The following is an 18,648-nucleotide window of genomic DNA, read 5'->3' as shown; positions in this document are numbered from 1 at the left end:
ATATGTCTAGAACTGTGTTCTGGTTTCTCTTCTTTAGAATTTTTCTCACCACTCCAATTGAAAGAAAAATTTCCTCTACTGTCTTATTCAAAACCAACATAATAGGAAGGATATAATATTCTTCTACTCCTCATTATTAAAGAAAAAAAAGTATCTTGAGATATTTTGATCAATAAAATCTATGTTTTCACTGCAATTTTATCCTAATGAAGTTTCCTTTATTCCTGTGGGGTTAAGTTTCTAAAAATAAAATAGAATAATTGTGGGATCTCAGCACATCGTTCCCGATGTCCAGAGATGCCAGGAGAACACTTGGGGGTCTCTAAAATCCTGGAATGTTGCCAGAAGTGTTTGGTGGCTTGATTTTGATCCATCCACATAAATAACAAGAGTTTGAGGACAAGAGAATCACTTTAGAGTGAAGGGTGTAAAAGGGACACATTTATAGGGTGAAATATAGACTTCAAGGTTTTTGGTACAGGGGGGTTATGGAGACAAGATGGAGGGATCAGGGCGTGTCTTGTCCTTCTTCTTCCTTCTTCTTGTCCTCCATCTCCTGTGGTGATGTTGGCACTTGGGGATTGGTTTATGGTGAAGGTGCACTTGCTAACATGGGTGAAAAGCATTGGGAAATAAAGGTAAATATTATGTACGTAGATATTAGTATAAAAAGACATGACCGCCCCGTGGGTGGGCAGAGAGTGCCTGTGACTGCTTGCAGGTCAGACCTCTGTTGGGCAGACAGAAAATTTTGTAGATAAGAAATAATAAACAATCTGAAGATCGAAAAGCTGAAGAGTCCAGACTCATCCTTTGAAACGCGTGCCACCCAAGAACCACACTACCCGTGTCGGGGCAGAGACAGACAGCCAAACCCGACAAATAATAGCAGAGCAGCCTACAATACTATTACTATGGAAGGCCGAAGCAATATCTAACTCAGATCAATACGCGTGCTTCAAGAAGTTAGTGAAATTTAGAAATTGTTTGCAGCATTCAAGAAATTCTTATTCCTGTGCTCTGATCCAGCAACCATATAAGGCAATATATAATGTCTTTATTATGGATAGATTATTACATCAAACTCTAATGCAGTATGTTTATATGGAATGATATGCCATGATTTACATACCACCAAGGTCTGAGTCCTCTTCCTCTTTGGGTGTAACCAACCACATTGTACCCATGTTGTTTGTGTATATTGTACATGACCATAAATATAATGCTACCACATGTACAATTTTCTACAATATTTGAAACCTAAGTCCTCATTCTGCCTGGGTACATTTGAGAAATTGTTTTATGTCAATGTATTTTCATTTCTGCAAATAAAAAAGACTCAATACAAGGAATAAGTTCTTCCTGATCCTGAGCTATTTTTTGACAATCTTGACATCTTCCCTACAATATGGTATTTCTAAACCTGTTCAGCAAGGCCTCTCTTTTAGACCCTGGCATATTTGTTACACTGAATAACTTATAGAATATCCTGTGTTAAAAGGGACCCACAATGATAATTGAGTCCAGTTCCTGGCCCTGCACAGGACGCCCCAAGGGCCACACCCTGTGCCTGACAGCATTGTCCAAACACTTCTTGAACTCGGTCAGGATGGGGCAGTAACAATTTCTCTGTAGACCCTGTGCCAGTGTCCAGCCACCCTGTGGGTGAAGAACCATTTTCTGATTTATGTTGACATCTAACCTAAACCTCTCCTGGCACAGATTCTTGCCATTCCCTCAGGTCCTATAACTGGAGATGTGTCAAACCTGTCATAAGGATGCTGTTGCTGTGCTTAAGGGATAAATCGGATAACCTAAAAGGAGGTACTTATTTAGTGTAAAAGGATTGATAAGTTAACAGGACTTGTAAACTCTTAGAGTGTACATCACCTGTGTGGAAAAGCTAGATCTAGGTGATTCTTGTTTTTCAATAGATGTGGTAGCAATATAACTTATTTGTGTAGCTTAATTGTGTCTGATTTTTTTTTATTATTATTATTTGTAGGCAAGACATTTTCTCTCCTGACTCTTGATGGAAATATATTTCACCCTTTATTTGATACAAAGCATCCATAATATCCTGTAAATTAGTTAAACCTTCCTCTCTGATATCTTCCAATAAACCTTGAACACCTCTGGTGTGGCTTGAGTACTGCGTTACTTCAACAATATATAATTTTTTAGCTTTGGTCCATGAATATGAAGTTACTTATCACAGGCTGAAGATAAAATTGTCTTATGCTTCACACATTGCTCTTGCTATATATTTCCTATAGATTTTTTTCTTTGTCTAGCCAATTTTCTTTCTGTAATATCAGAAATCAATTTTAAAAGTTTGAACATTAAAAATTTAGATTGTATTTCATACTTTTAAAATTCCTTCACCTTTGAAAATTTCATGATCTCAATTAAAAATGCTTACTTTTAATTTTCATATGCCATCTCAGTTGTGCAGGCAAAGTTAAATAATTTTGGCAATATCTCAGTAGATCCATTTTCTTTATAAGATGCATAGAAACGATAAAGTTTTGGTTTTTTCCAAAATTTCTGACCTACAGATTCCTCATATCTAGCTCTGATTTTACTTGGTTGCAGTTTCCTATTGACAAGGGACAATTTTTACTTTCTTGAAATCTTACTCTGGTTTTCTTTCTCCTGAAATTTCTCCCCTTTTGTCCAAAATGTAGACATAAAACTGAACAGGCTGGAGCCTTAGCAGTTCCATGTCTTCCTTCTATTATACCTACAGCCAAGGTCACTTCTGTTACCTTAATGACATGGCTCTCGTGAAGAGATTGCTGTCATGTCACTTATATATTCATTTCCTGTATAAATGGCTTTTCTTTTACCTCCAGATTTCAAGCTACAGATCTTTTGTATGATGTCAGCAGATATATCAGAGGTTGGCCCCTTTCTGGGGACACATTCTATTCCAATTCTCTAATTTAACCTTCATGAGCAGTTACCTGTAAGTATCACACATTTTAAATTGCTCTCCTTGCAATTCAGAATAAGAAAGAATTTGAAATACTAGTACTACTTAATATGCTGCCAATTTTGATGCTCAATAACAACAGCACCCCCACATTTTCTGGAATAGCTTGCATTTTGCACAAGGTATGTTTTATATCTTTTGGATTGAGTAGCTGCTCAGATGATTGAGGTTATATCTTAGTCTGATGCTTGTAATGGAGCATCACTCCAGTGCTTTATCATTTCAGGAGCAATAGCACCACATGATCTACTCTGTCTTGGCTGCAATGTGTTCACATACATGCACCTGCTAATGCTTTCCTGCTGCTATTTGAAAGGTTGATTTATAATCAGCAATGCTTATGCCTTAGCTCACTAGCCTAGTGAGACTAGCAAACCCACTTACCTAAGACTGTTCATTTAAAGCACTTTGTGCTATTTAAAGTAAAGAATACTTCTGGCATAATTATTACAGAAGTGAAAAAAAACCCAAGTACCCCATAAGGCATATATTGAGTTTCAGATTTCTTACCAGGAATAGGAAGTGATTTAAAGAGTAAGCAGTGTCCAGATCTCAGATGAACTGCCTCATCCATCTTTACCTAGTACAACACTTAAATGATGAGGGAGAGTAGAATTCTGTGTGTGGACAAGCGCTAGACACAGATCAATAGCTATTGAAGGTTAAATTACTATCCTGTAGTTTACCCGATGCAAAGACTTACAAGCTAATGTTCAAAACCATTACTTTATTCTAAGTGCCATTCTTTGAATTGTGTGGGTGTGAGAATAACTTTCCAAAACCTAAATAGAGCATTGTATGTTTTCTCCTGGGTGAAAAAGTATTAAGAGCTTCTTTTACAAAGTAGGATGCTCTCTGCCAAAACTACTGTTACTGAAGGGTTTTACCCCTCATTTTTCATATAAGACAATTCAGTACTCCTCTTCATCATTTGTGTCTGTGAATACCTACATTATTAATTATATCTGTGGAGCTCTGGGAACAATTCTTGTTAATTAACTTCCTTTCCCTTTGGTGACTAGCTGCCTGTGCAAAATATAGATTACTGAAGAAATTAAACCCTGATTGGTTAAAAAACCAATCATGCTCAAGTGATCATGCTTATTTTAAAGTTTGTAAGTGGATTTTAGATAAAGTAAAACTGAGAGTTATATCTATGCTGTTTGACATAATTTGATAATTTATTCCACAACTTGAAACCATCCAATATGTGAACTGAGAATTGTGTCTCTGATCATCTTAAAATAATAAGGTGTAAAATAATGCTTTTCTTTATATTCCAGTATGTTACATATGTTATGGAAATATATTTTTAACTGAAGGGACATACTGCTTTTGCCATAAATCATTCCACAATATCACTTCAACCAGGACAGTTTTTTAATTAAAATTCAGTCTGAAATTATTCCTTCTCATCAAAGTACTTGCAAGGTGCTCTACTTCAGCCCAATAAAATGGCTCTTTTGGGAGATGGAGGTGAGGTCACTACTACATACATTTTGCGTGGTTTTAGTTTATATTGTATTTTGTTTACTCCTCTTGACTAAATGAGAGTTTTGACATCATTAGCTGTGCTTTTAGAAAACATAATCTGGTTCTGCATTATCAAAACCAAACTCAAAATCCAGGCTTTATATCCACATCTGAAATTTGAACCAATATACACTAAGTGGGTATGACTACTGCAATACCTCACTCCTGGTATGAACTAAAACACTAATCTACATTTTGCATGGCAGGCAAAGCAATCATGATGATCTCCTGTCTAGCTTTCTTTCTGACTGTTTGGGAAGGCTGACAGAGTACAGAGATTTCAGATAGAAAGGTTTCAAAAGGTTTTAATATTTTGAAAGGTCTTACTCTAATGAGTACATCCCAAACACCTTAGAATGCACACAGCACTCATTATCCTAGTAGAAAATACAAGTCAGAAAGGTAAGATGAAGGATGACAGAAGAGAGAACTGGCTCAGAAATTTCTGTGATGCAAGGAGCACTGCAATTCTGCTTTAGTTCTATGGACCATTTAATCTCTTTCTGAAACTCTTGTCAAAAATTTTTCAGCTGATTTTATATCATCTTTATTCTGCAATCAGTTTTATATTAAGGAGACAATTTCCCCTGCACCTTATGAAAGCTCTCAATGGAACACCAGAAAGGCAATGGTGCAGTGCTGCCAACAAGAGAGGCAATGCAAGTCTAGATGGAGCCATATGATGATGGATCAACATGCTGTGATTTATAGATCTAGACCTCTGAATAGTTATGAATAATAAAAGAATTATGAATCTCTGAATTCATAGAGCAGGGGATTGCTTAGCATATGGGGAAAACCTAAATTTATAAACCAGAATATTGCATGTCTCATTTTCCATTCATCTAGGAGAATGATTGAATTATAAACCTGAGTGCTTTTTAAGTTTAGAAAAACTACAGTGGTATGTGCTTCCTATTGCAAAATAGCTGGAATAAAGTTTTCATTTCACTTACTTCAATAATTTTCTCAGTAAACAGGTTCTCTGCATCATTTGGACATGAATGAGAGACAAAGTGCAATCACTGATAAATTCAAACCTCAAGCACTGACATTCTTGGTAATTATACAGTTTGGAAGACAGATTACCTTTGTTTATGTTGCTGTTTTCATTGTCTCTGCATTAGATGATCCAATTATTGTTTTGTATACACTAACATGGATGTTTTAGATTAAGCAGTGATTTTTAAAAGTTTTCATCATAGAGAGGACTGCAAGTCAACCATCTTTGGTTTATACACTTTTCCCTGAAGTTCAGAGTACCTAATTGTCTGCAAACAGTCTCATTTGTAATTACTAAAAGCTAATCCATTTTAAATTTAATATTCTCCATTGCTAGCCTTTCCAAATTCTCAAGTACTTTTATAAACATTTAAAAAACACTGTTAATATAAGATTAATCTACATATCTAAAACTATATTCCCTCTAATGATCTGGTTTATAAAAATGCATGTCACACAGTTGTTCAAAGAATGTAATAAGTAATTTTGCATTTTCATTTGCAGAGAATCTAGTGCTGGTCCAGGTTAAATAATTGGTTATTCAGTAAAAATAAAATGGTTATTCAGTGCTTTATCCAGCACAAAAAACATTGGTTATTTTGTTACTGTTTGGAAAAAAAAAATGGTACTCTTCATATTCTTCTTTTATTGTAGGATCTATCTTGTACATTGGTTACATATTGGTCATTTTTGTAAAGCTCATTAGTACCTTTCTTTCTCATATTTTTTTTTTTTGTGGGCAAATTTAGGTGTCCCAACTGACATTCTCTGAATGTTACCCATAATGCTGTAGAAAGCAGGCTGAGCTGTGTCTTTAGTACCTCCTAAAATAACTAGAAAGAAAAATCTTCTGTCACAGAAGAAAATTCTTATGTCATAGAAGGAGGGTTGTGAATATTTTTTAATTAGAAGAATCATAATAGAATACATTTTTTAAATGAAAAATTCTCTGGAAATGTTTTGAAAACTTTATAATGTAGAAATAATACTACTACAGAACAGTCTATATGGGTAGTTCTTCAGTTAAACATCATCACTGGATCATTGTATCCTGAAATCTAAGTAAAAATCTCATTGAAACTGACAGTTCTATATCTTTATTATTATCATCACAAAACCTAATAACATTGAAAAGGAAGAAGACCATTTGCACTGTTTTCAATTGCAATCACTCTTCAATTCAATGAAATTGAATGCAAATTAGATATTTAGATTAAAACTTTTAGAGGACAACTAAAATACCATAGAAAGAACAAATCATATGAAAGAGGCTGGTGAGAATTGAGAATTTCATAAAAGACCAAATATATCTATGATATTTTCCTATAAGAATAAAGTGTCATACTTTTTTCCTTTTATCTAGATAATTTACATATAGTTTTCTAAATAATATTAATTTTTTAGTACATATTATTCTAATAAGAATCTTCATTCTTTCTTTGTAACAAACCCTTTTCTTATTCTACTTCCATTTTGGATATCTTGAATATTTTTACAAGTTGTCAATATACATTGTTGTATAAAATTGTACGCATAAAGTTTTGATTGATCTGTAAGTCCATTTTAATTCAGTACTTGTCTTCTTTTCTCCATTTCACAGAAGTGGTGTTTGATGTGTTATATTCCATTTCCCTTTCCATGTTTGTACTGAATATATTGTTAAGGATACAGAAATATTAATTGCTCTCTTGCAAAACATATGTGGACTGCAAACATAAGTTCCATTGTACATTGTAAACTAGAAGGTAGCCTACATGTTGAAAAAAAAAAAAAAACAAAAATACAGCACCAACAAAAATATTACTCCAGATCAAATATGAGAGAAAAGGAAGTAAAGGAATTATTACAGAAATCCTTTAATAATAAGGGTTTTTTATACACACTCAACCCCTTATTTTCTGGTGTTAGACTTATATTTTTGCTGCCTTTTTTATTCCCAAGGTCAATAACTATCATATGAAACCATAAAACAGTCCATTTTAAAAGGTGTTCTTCCAGTTCCAAAGCTCTATATTCTATATAGGAATGCTATCCTGCATCAAAAAACCTTTACTTTATGTGAGTTTGCCTAAAATTTTCAATTGATTATGCAGGTTGCAAACAAGAATAGGTAACATGATAATATTTTAGCTAGTCCATGATTGTCTTTTTTAAGAATAAATTTTTGTGTCTTTTATTAAAAAATAAGGGATTATTTTGGATTTGGGTTTATAATTTTTAAGACAGTGACTGGTGAACAATCCATGCTGAAATGATATATGAAGAAGGCTGTTGAATTTTGATAATGTCATAAAGGAAAGCAAAATTAGATCTATTTTTGATCCAAAATAAACTTTTATGTGTCTTTTCTTCTCCCAGTAGAAATTCCTGGAACATTTCTTTTTCTTAGCATACCCTTTGATTTTGAATCACATATTCATTCAAGGAATCCCTCCTTTTCCTATGTTTTCCTTTACCTTTCTTAATTCTTTATTTCTTTTTTATTAAATTTGATACTAAAGCAGAACAAATCAAAACAAGAAGCTGCATATTAATATTCTGTCCTTTCTCTTAAATAGTAGCTTTGTGCCAGGGTAATTACAACTTTATTTCTTTTAAGACATGTAGTTGAGAAAAAATATGAAACCTATTATGACAGGAGGCATAATAAAATAAGATCCATAGTTGTGTAACCACAATTTACTTGTTTCAGGACAGTGTACCCATCTATTTTCTCTCATAATTAGATTGTAAATTTCAACAGGGAAGGCTCTTTGTCATAAATCTATCGAATACCTAGCAGCATATAGTCCAATTCTGCCTGGAATGTCTTAGAACATCTACCATAAAATAAAATAAAAATAAGCATTGAGGAATTATTTATAAATATTGTGTTCTATTTGTCTCTCAGCATTTCCCTAACACAAACCAGCAAGAGACATTACAGTACATAATGATTTTCTTCACTGTTCTTTCTCCATGAATGATATAAATTCTCAAATGATGCATGTCTACCTTCCTGTTTGTGACAGAGAGAGAGACACACTGTACACACACATTTTTACTAAGAATTAAGAAGTAGGGCATTCTGCATGCTGCTTAATCAGAAGACTCTCTTTAACACAGGAACATGGTCCTATGAAGTAACTTTACTGTTATGATAACAGTTTAAGCATTTGCATTTTTCCTAGGTGTTCTTAACTTGAGCTTTCAGACATGAGCAAATGTGAGCAACTGCATTCTCTGAACTAAGATAGAGAACTTTTGTCTTTCATGTGACTTGGAGATCAACATAAATCTCCCCAGAGAAATGTCTGCATATCTATAACTTGGATACTTAATTAATTCTATCCAAGAGGGAAATGCCTTTCTCTCTGTGTCCTGTCCTGTTTACCAAAGAAACATATCTAATTTCAGTCTGCCCTAAAGTGAAGCAATATGTGTTAGTAGCTGGGAGGGGCTTTGCCACTTCTTCAGTCAAAAACACAATTTAAAAAAGGAGGAAGTAATGATATTATTTACAGCATTAAGGAAAAAAATGTGTTCTTCCCATTGTGATTCTGTCAATCTTCCACAAGTTAATTTTTTTTAATAGTTTCCTATCTCAGAAATACTCACCAATTGAAATTGAAAGTACTAGCATTTTGTTTCTTTTGTTCTTGTGTATTTCAGATCTGTCTTTAATTAAGATGACTTTTTTCAATTCACTGTCTACCTGAAAAACCAGTAAGATAAGGCAGTTTAATTCTGCTGCTTCTATAAGGTAACATGAGCTATTCTGTAACTTTCATTCATTTGATGGGATATTAATATATATTAAATATATCTATATATTTCTTTATTTTATATTTATTTTATATTTATATCCTTATATATTTATATAATATGTTTATTTTATATATTTATATTTATATTATTTAAATATATGAAATATATTAATATGTCTATAGTATATTTAAATTTATTTTTATATGTTTGAATTATATAATTTATATATTTAATATATTAATATATATTAAAATTAAGTCAGTAAAATAGTTAACATCTCAATAATCAAGCCAGAAACTACTAAAGTCACTTTAATCTGATGAGAATCTCAACAGAGAGGTGCAGCAGATTTTATATTTCAGTTAAAGCTTTGTGTTTCAGTGTTGTGGTGACAGGCTTGGTGCCAATATCTGCTTTAGCTATTCTTAATAGAGGTATAAAATAAGATTTATACTTGAAGATCTAGTGGGTAGGGACCCTACTATTCTCAAATTAAAAGCCACCACTCCCTGAAAGTATCATTTTGTTAAAATAAGGTCACTCTGAAATTACTGATGCAATATTCATTCACTTAGAAACCAATTTTTTGTTTCTATTCTTTTTCTTGTGGTGTCTAACAAAAAATGCCGAAATAATCTTGGAACCGACCTTAGGAAGGAACACAAAACCTTCTATCTCCTTCACCTCCACTTGATCCTGTCTCCACATTGCAATCATAAATATGTCTAGTATTTTTGCACAGTATTGTTTTTCTTCCTTTCAGCCTCTTTATTTGCTTTCCTGGCTAGATAGCATTGTTGAGAGGTGAATAGCAAGCATCCTTGTTTGGGAAAACAATGAATTAAGAGTACTTGGGCTTCAGTATGTCTGGTTTGGGGCTTTTCTTTTTCCCTAGAGAAATATGCTAGTACTATCTGTGGAATGTCACGTTTCCAGGGTTTTTCAAGCAAGTACACAACTAAAAGGCAGACTGAAAAAAAACCTATGGAGGCAAGTGCTTCTCAGACAGCAGTCTCATAACAGAGACTGAGAGTAGCAAGAATGCATTAAGCTGGAACTTTGGTCAATCATTTCATAATGTGGAGCCATGCTTCAGGCAAGAGAATACATTAGTGCCTTTTTCTGAATCACTCCCATTAATTTAAATAGCTGAAATCCTCAAAATTTTTACTTAAAGGAAAAAAAAACCTACTGAAAATTTTATCTATTGAGAACAGAAATACGTATATTTAGCAATTAATTTGAATGCATCATAAATTCACTTCCTAGTAAACTAAACTGCTATTATACTGAGGTCATTTAAAAGCCAAAATAAAATAAATCTAAGTGTTTCACCATCTGTTCTATTCAGTCTGAATGAAAAGGAGCCCCATCACCCAGCAGCCTTAAGGAATAAGGTATAAATACATAAATACTGCTGTATATTAGACAACTTTGGAATGCAACTAAGAATCTCGAGTTACATGAGTTAGTAACAGGAAAATATGCTTACACCCAAAGAAAGAAATGATTGAAAGACAGCTCAGTGTGATCACAAAAGATTCAGTTCCCTGCTCTTTTGATTAAAAATAAAAATACCTCTCCATCTCAATAATTTTCATTTTAACACGGAAATATTTGAAATTCATTTTAAAGGTTTAACTGCAGTATTTTTTGCTGCTTTACTATCTGTTTGGTTGTTTCTTTGGCTGACTGATTGCCACGCAGCTGTATTTCTGATTCCTTCATGAATCACCTATATCCCATCTTCAGTCTGAGACTTCTAGTCAACAGTTTTCCAACAGGGGGCTGGTGACAAAACTTAAAAGTGTAAACCCGTGACAGTTCACTTCAATGACATTATCATTTCTGAAATTAAGTTAATATTGCAGAATTTGGTTTTTTTCTGAGTAGATGGGTGTTAATCACAAAGTTTACTAATGTAGCATTTTTCACAAAGCATTTCATTTGAGATAGTAACATTATTGAGAAAGTGTAGATGATAAAGTAATAAAAGTTTTCAACCAGGAAAGGTACTGTCTGTGACATAATTTACATGTGAGACTATAATTTGGCTAACCTCAAGTCCTCAATGTTTTTTTTTTTCATTTGCTATTGTTGTGATACTTTCCTGTAAGTTAAAATTGTGTCTTTGCCTCTTGAGAAAGGCATAAATAGCATGCACTGTCCTATTACTCCAAATGTGCATAAAACTCCTTCCTAATTTCATGCACACCTTGAAGTCATATTTCTGAAGATGCACAGTTTATGCTACTCATTTACAGTAACTATCATCCGGGAAATTAATTTTCGTCAGGAAATTCACCATACAACCCCATATTCATAATAGTCATCATTTATCATCTTTGAAATCCTCATTCTTCCAAAGGACTGTCTGTAAAAAAATGTGCAAACCTGACATTTTACTTTTATCAGTCTTTCTAAAACTTCTGATTTACATACATGGATTTTTAATGAAAAGAATAGACAGACTTTGAATGCCATTACTGAAGATATTTTTTTAATATCCCTGCTATTTCCAGTAGATCAACAACAGCCATAGAACATATACACTGCCTTTAAGATTTTTGAACACCCTCCTAGATGTATTATATAAGTCAGTAACTTCAGAATATGCTGAGGACAGTCTGCTTCTGAAACCCATAAATTACAGTCAGAATCATTCAGACCAAAACCACTATTTCCCTGGACAACTGCTGAAGTCAAGTATATACTATTAATAATTCAAACCGACTCCTGTGAAATTTCTTAACTTTACAGTGACTTTGACAAACTGCATAATTCATGCTTTAAGCAACTTCATTTAATCCTAACTTCACCATTTCTTTTAGATTAGCATTTTAATGACATGTGCCTAACAAGGCTGCTTAAGCTTTGCAAATTTTCTTCATACACTTATATATTTATGTTTGATTATAGAGTTTTGGTTTTCCTCTGGTGTATTCAAAAAAGTGAAGGACACAGTATTTGTAATTATAGGGAATATTAACCAATGGTTTAGGGGCAGCACAGTAAAAAAGGAAGCAAATTAGAATCAGCATTGGAAAACAAAAGAGTAGAAAAAGGTTTTTGCATTGTTACATACACTTTTTACATGTATATGTTGTACTATTACTAATGTTAATAACCTTTTACAGCCTGAGAAAGATGCCAGCAAACCTATGATATTTATCTAAATATTGGTTGCATTCTAATTTCTAAACAGAATGAGTAGTTGTGTGATGTGTGCACGTACAAAACCATAGCTTGTTGTGCAAAACAGAGAGTTCATGTCTTCTTATTGTCAGAGGCATGACCAAAGAATCAGGTTTTGGTTTTGTTATTGTTCTTTTCATCTGGGTTTTTTATGTCTTGTAGTTATTCAGGATTTTGGGGGGTTTATTTCTTTTTTTTCTCTTCAGCCGGAGTTATGACAGAATTGTGCTGCTTCCCAGATTTTATAAGTCAAATAAAAGCTAAGAAATAGTTCTGGTACTGAGTTAATTCTTTGGTTAGAAGTTCAGAGCCAGGTAAGTGCTGGAAAAAAATTTTTCTTAGATGAAAAGCAGCCACTGTTGACTTTTGTACTGTATTTTTAACGAACTTGAAGACAGTGATTGACAGACCTACTTTGCTATTTCCAAGTTTTCAAAGCTGGATTTCTTTTTCATATCCAATTTGGACTTTCTTTCAATTATTTTGGGACCTAATAAATATTCAAACAAATAATTGCATACCTCTTCACAAAGAATGATGAGATGGAAATTTGAAAAAACACCAACATTTCTTCTTCCTTAACAAAGTTTATACAGTACAAATATGTTTTGATTTTATCAGACATCTTCATTCCTTTAGGAGTGAAGAAACTCTAGCAAGGTTTTGACAGCTTCATCACCAGGAAGAACCTCTAGAGTCTGAAACCTCTGTCCAGTATGTCTGTGATGGAATAAATTAACATATCATTTTCTTTCTCTTTGAAGTTATGGCTGTATTTGACTAGATATGATTGAAAAGAAATTGTGACAAAATAAGATGCCTATATTCTCCAGAGCTTGACCTTAAAGTGGAGGTGCAGCAATTAGTCTGGAAGATTTTTCTACTTCTGTCTAGGACATTTTCAAATTCAATTTATAAAAACAGCAGACAAGTAAGATAAAACTTTTTCTTAAATAGGATTTTAGTCAAACTAACTATAGCATTCAATAACTTTTTTATTGCTTTTGGGTAGTGCAGTTATCTTCATGGAAGATTAATAAATGTATTCAACAATGTGCTTTATCTCTGGTAGAATTTAGTTTCATGTTAGTCCTATACAGCTGCTAATAAGCTTCTGGGTATATCCATGACATTTATGAATCTTAAACTGGAGATCTGTAGTAATTGAAGAATTTCCTCTGTATTGGACAAAGATGTGTAGAATTCTCTTTTTTCAGAGAAATATCTCAGTTCAGCAGAATCACATTTTGGAATGGGAATAGTAGTTGCATTAAATTATTGCCTGAAGGTCCTCGGCATGTTCTCATCTTCAGAGCTTAAGACAATCCATCCTTGATTAGTACGTACAACTCCAAACTCCATGAATTTATAGAAGCACTCTAATTCAAATATCAACTTCCAAAAAATGGAGAAAGGCAGTGTTAGGAGTGAACATTGCCTGATTCCAAGAAGAAAAGGACTCTAAAAGTGATGACTTAAATTTATGTTAATTTGAAACTTTTACTGGGAATTTTTGCATAAGAAAATTGCTTACTTTGCATCCAAATTTGACATTTATCAGGTTTAGTATCTTTAGTATTGGATTTGAATTGAGTTCATTACCTACTTTTACCTATTTTCTTTCTTCAGTTCATCTTTGCAGGAAAAACCACTGAATTTTTACCCTCAAAACTCAAAACTGTAAGTCAGAACCAATTCCACATTTATAAAAAATATTTTAAAGATAATATTAATTTCCCATGTCTTCTCCTTTTTTACTTTGAAAAGATTTTAAAAGACCCTACTCTCAGAGCAATTGCAGGCAAACCATGCTTGAATTTCTCAGACAACAGAAATTCATAAAACTGAATTCTGTCCCCTGGGACTGTTTTAGATGGCTTGAAAGGGGGTATTTCTTATTCAACAATAATTTTAAAAGACATTTTACAAAGTATCTTGGAGTTTGAGTGCTGAAGATATAATTTTGAATGTCCACAAAATGTAGAGGTTTTTTTATCTTTTCTTCTTTTTAGTCCAATTTCATTAAGAAGAGTTTGTGCAACCACTTATCCATCTGTCTTTCCCTTTTCTCTAATAACCCTTTACCTGCTGGTCAGTTTAAACTAAATTTGACACAGAACTACAGAGCTCAAAACAAATATATGGTTCTGAGTTTTTAAAATTCACAAATAAGTAGAAAGAAAAATATATACCATATTGAAAGAAAAGCTTCTTCAGAAGCTCAGGAATTATTTATTCTTTCTGAATTCTAGGATGACTTTGGTTGACTTGAACCCTGGCAATTCCTGTTCACTCCTGCCAAGGTGATAGGTGGGAAAAGGGCATAGAAAGAACCAGAATTACACACAAGGTAGGCAAGAAGCAAAGTGGTAAACTGAAGACGCCACAAAGCAGATGTGTCGTAGGTAGAAACACAAATCCCTGGGAAAATAGTTCAATTTGCTTCATTGTTCACTAAAAGAGAAGTGACAAATCAAAGCTATTTTTTAACTTTCCACTCTCCTAAATGCTTTTGAGAAAATACTGAAAAAAAAAATAAAGTGAACTGCTTAGAACTTGACAGGGAGGAAGAGCTGATAAATTCAAGAGTGATGTGATTATATAAGGTGTCCAGGTACAACGTGCTGTGATCCAGGGCCATAATCAAACTTTGATGTATGTTAGCAAGAGGTCACTTATGAGCTGAAATTAGCATCTCTATTTCAGCACTGCATTTAAAACCTTGACTCACACTAGATTTTGTGATTTTAAAGTTGCCTTAAATTCTTACATGTGTGCAGATTTTTCCTACTTGAAAGATGTGTCTAAATTTTGTACTACACTTTTCATCTCTGAGATCATGCCTGGTTCTGGATGGGGAAATGAATGAATAATTAATGCAGTCTTTAGGGCTCTAATTTTTACACCAAATTTTTAAGATTGTAGGCCTTTTGCATCCTATACACACATGACTGTCTGTCTCTTTCTTCAGCACATGAAGCATTGTTGAAATCTTTGGAAAAAATCTGGATTTGCAAGCTGCTGAAAAAGCACTTTGTTGTATAGCAGGTGCAGGTGAACTGAAGGTCGAAATCTGTTTGATGTGCACTGCACTTTGTTATGATTTTATGTAGATACAAACAAATACATTTGAGCAGAATCTAGTATATGATCAAAGTCAAATGCACATGGGCTTACAGTTTCTGAACCTCATATAATCTCTTTGGAGTTCATAAAATCTTAAACTTTTTTCTCCTTCTGAGAATTTGGTGTTTTCATAGTGTTTATTTGTTCTTCTGAACCCATCTTTTTGATTCCAGTTTTGTTATTCCCAAAAACAACATCAATAAATCATTGCAACAAGTTATTTTTTTTCCAATCTGTCTGACAAATGCATGAGTTACAGCTTTGTTTGGATCTCTTTTAGGTTAGGTGCAATTTGATTAAAATCAGCTTTTCTGAAACAGACAATAGCTTTACATTTTGAATAAAAAATATTACTGAGATAGGATTAACCTCACCATTTTAGGTCTAGAACCATAAAAATACTATGGCAGGCAGATACATCTTGCTGTTGTATTTGGGGGATCATCTAGGCCAACCTTTTGCCCAAAGAAGGGCTGAATTCAGAGCTAGAGCCAGATTTCCCTTGGTCTTTTTCGGCTGAACTTTCAGTTTTTTAAGGGCAAGATTTCACTCCATCTCTGGAGAGGCCGGTCCATATTTAATGACTCATGGTGTAAAGAGGTTTTTCTTTACAGAATCACAGCATGAAAGGTTGGAAAAGACCTTTGAGATCATAAAGTCCAACCTACAATCTCAGATCTCCTCATCAACTAAACCATGACACTCAGTGCCACATCCAGTCTTTTTTTATATTTAATTGAAATTTTTACTCTGCCTCCTAGTTCCTATTGCATTGTCTTCTGCATGTCTGTGAGAAAACTGGCATCTAATACTTGATTTTCAAGTTTTAACAGCTCATTCTAATTCCTTCCATTTCTCGGACTGCTGCTGAAATTCAGCTTAGTTTTAAATAACTTTCTGGTAGCACAGCTTTAAATTAAGATGAATACTAATGTTTCACTGGGTTTGGAAAAATATCCACATTTATTTCTATTTTTATATCTTTTTACATATTTATGCCTTTTAGAATTTAATCATTCATGTTATATTAGGATAATGAGTAACACATTTTTTATTTGCATATAGATTCTTTTACATATTTTATTGATTTTCTCTTTTTTGAAAGTGAGTGTTCTGATTCTTTTTAAATATGGTCTGTGAGTGTCTTGTCAACTTTGTGTGAGGGGTCAACTTTTAATCAAACTTAATGATTAAAAACTCAGAAGCTTAGAGGGGGAGTCTTGCCATAAGACTTACAAAATCTTTAACAAGGCTACAAAGTAAATAAAAATATGTCAGTCTTCCATTTTTGAGTATTAGAAGACTGTAATGCTTCAATAAAGGGCCTTCACTTAGAGGCAAAAAGAAATTTGGAATGGATCTGCTTTAGTTGGGAGAACCTAAAAAGACCTGTTTTGATGATGAAGAAGTAGCCATCGAATTCTCATGTCTTCAGTTAGCAAACTGGATTGTCACAGTTATTGTGCCATAGATAAATTATCAGTGATGCATTGGTAGTCAGTGAGTGCATTTATGGGTGAAAGGTGATTCTATTCATTAAGCACAGAAAGTATCTCTTATTAGCCATAATAAGAAAAAGTACTAGTTTATATTAATTTGATTTTTTTCTATTCTCCTATATGTTTTCTTTAAAACTTCTTCTGAAAATGAAGAGCATATTACAGGGCAGGAAATACAAAATATCTGAACCAAATGAAGAATATTAAAAGTGACTTTTGATGGTTCTTGTCAGAGTATAGATTCAATTTTCAAATACTTTTATTCAGTATGTCCTAAATATGTCAGATCCAGACAGTTTACTCAAGTTATGGTATTTTTGGTCTGCTGTTTTCTAGTCTTACTAGTATATTGGCCAAGATGAACCTAAAATAGGTTAGAGGAAAAATCTGAACTATTTTATAGGAATACATCTTCAAAACCACTGTGGTTCTCATACTAAACAAAGTAATGGAAGATTCTTTGTCACAGTAAACTAATTGGTCTCTCAAAACATATTGTATTTCTAGGAAACACCAGTAATTTATTTGCTTTCACTTCAAGTTATAATTTTTTGGAAAAAAACCTCTGTATTGCCATACATCCATGAAAGGTGCTGCCTCTGTTGATAACTTCTGTAAAGATGTTTCATGGTCACAATACATAATATACGCCCCTGCTTTTGCAAAAGGAATTTTATAAGGGTTCTTTTTTTTTCTTTTTTTTCTTTTTTTTTTATGAAAGACATAGAATATGGGACATATAATGCTTTAAGTGCGCTAGCAAAAGATTTTATCTATCCAAAGAAAATTTTTCTTAGTAAATTATTCATTCAAGGTAAATGATGGGAAACGAAAGTTAACATTTTTATAGGGTTTACAAACAGAGGTGTCATGCAAAAGATATATGATACTTTACAGAATCTGAGTTTAAAACAGTGTGAAAATATCTACATGCACTCAGACTATAAGTTTGTATTTTTATGTGTGTAATAGTGAAATAATTTTTTTAAAGAATACAAGATATGGGTTTCAGCATTTCATTTTAGTTGAACTTTTACATTTTTCTATATTATTTTTAAATCCTCTCTTGAGTTTGCATACAAAAAAAAGAGTGGAAGATTTTGCTTTTGATTAAAAGAGAGTCAAATAAATATATCTAGGTTTATTTTTTCCCCTGTTTTCCTGTAGGTTTAGTGGAATATCCAAAGTAAAACAATAGAGGAAATGAAAAATAGAAGAATGACTAGAACTGCAATCATTGCCTTTGTCACCTTCCTTAAAACTTAGGCATCTAGCATGGGGAAAAACCTGGCTTAAGTTTTCTCTTCCACCATAGGAAATATGAGTGTTTCATATCTTTAACATACATTCTCCTGACTGATCTCACATTTTCCTCCTCATTTTTCAGTTCAATAATTATTGCGCTTGTAGCCCCTTGGAAAAATGAAATTGATTCCAAGAAAACTATCTGGAGAAAATTATTTGAAACTGTCAGTGATTTTGATGATACTTAAGCTGCAGTGTTACAGAGCTAAATTTTCTTCAAAACTTATTTCAGGCTGCTATGCTGGA

At 33.1% G+C, this 18,648-nt stretch overlaps 1 protein-coding gene across 2 annotated transcripts in view; it reads left to right on the top strand.

Moving 5' to 3' along the window:
• The window catches only part of MGAT4C (MGAT4 family member C), a 325,114-nt gene that overhangs the window by 112,669 nt on the left and 193,797 nt on the right, over nucleotides 1-18,648 (top strand). Inside the window, exon 3 of one of the 2 annotated variants that reach the window (XM_036401628.2) lies at nucleotides 9,182-9,272. The exons of the other annotated variant lie outside the window; for it this stretch is intronic. The gene's annotated coding sequence lies outside the window, so the exon portion shown is untranslated. The remainder of the gene's footprint in view (nucleotides 1-9,181; nucleotides 9,273-18,648) is intronic. 2 annotated transcript variants of the gene reach the window in all.

This window comes from Molothrus ater, chromosome 5 (assembly GCF_012460135.2).
Source record: "Molothrus ater isolate BHLD 08-10-18 breed brown headed cowbird chromosome 5, BPBGC_Mater_1.1, whole genome shotgun sequence".
In the NCBI taxonomy this organism is placed as follows: Eukaryota; Metazoa; Chordata; class Aves; order Passeriformes; family Icteridae; genus Molothrus; species Molothrus ater.
The sequence above is the reverse complement of the archived record's forward strand: the minus strand, read 5'-3'. Positions and strand labels throughout refer to the sequence as shown.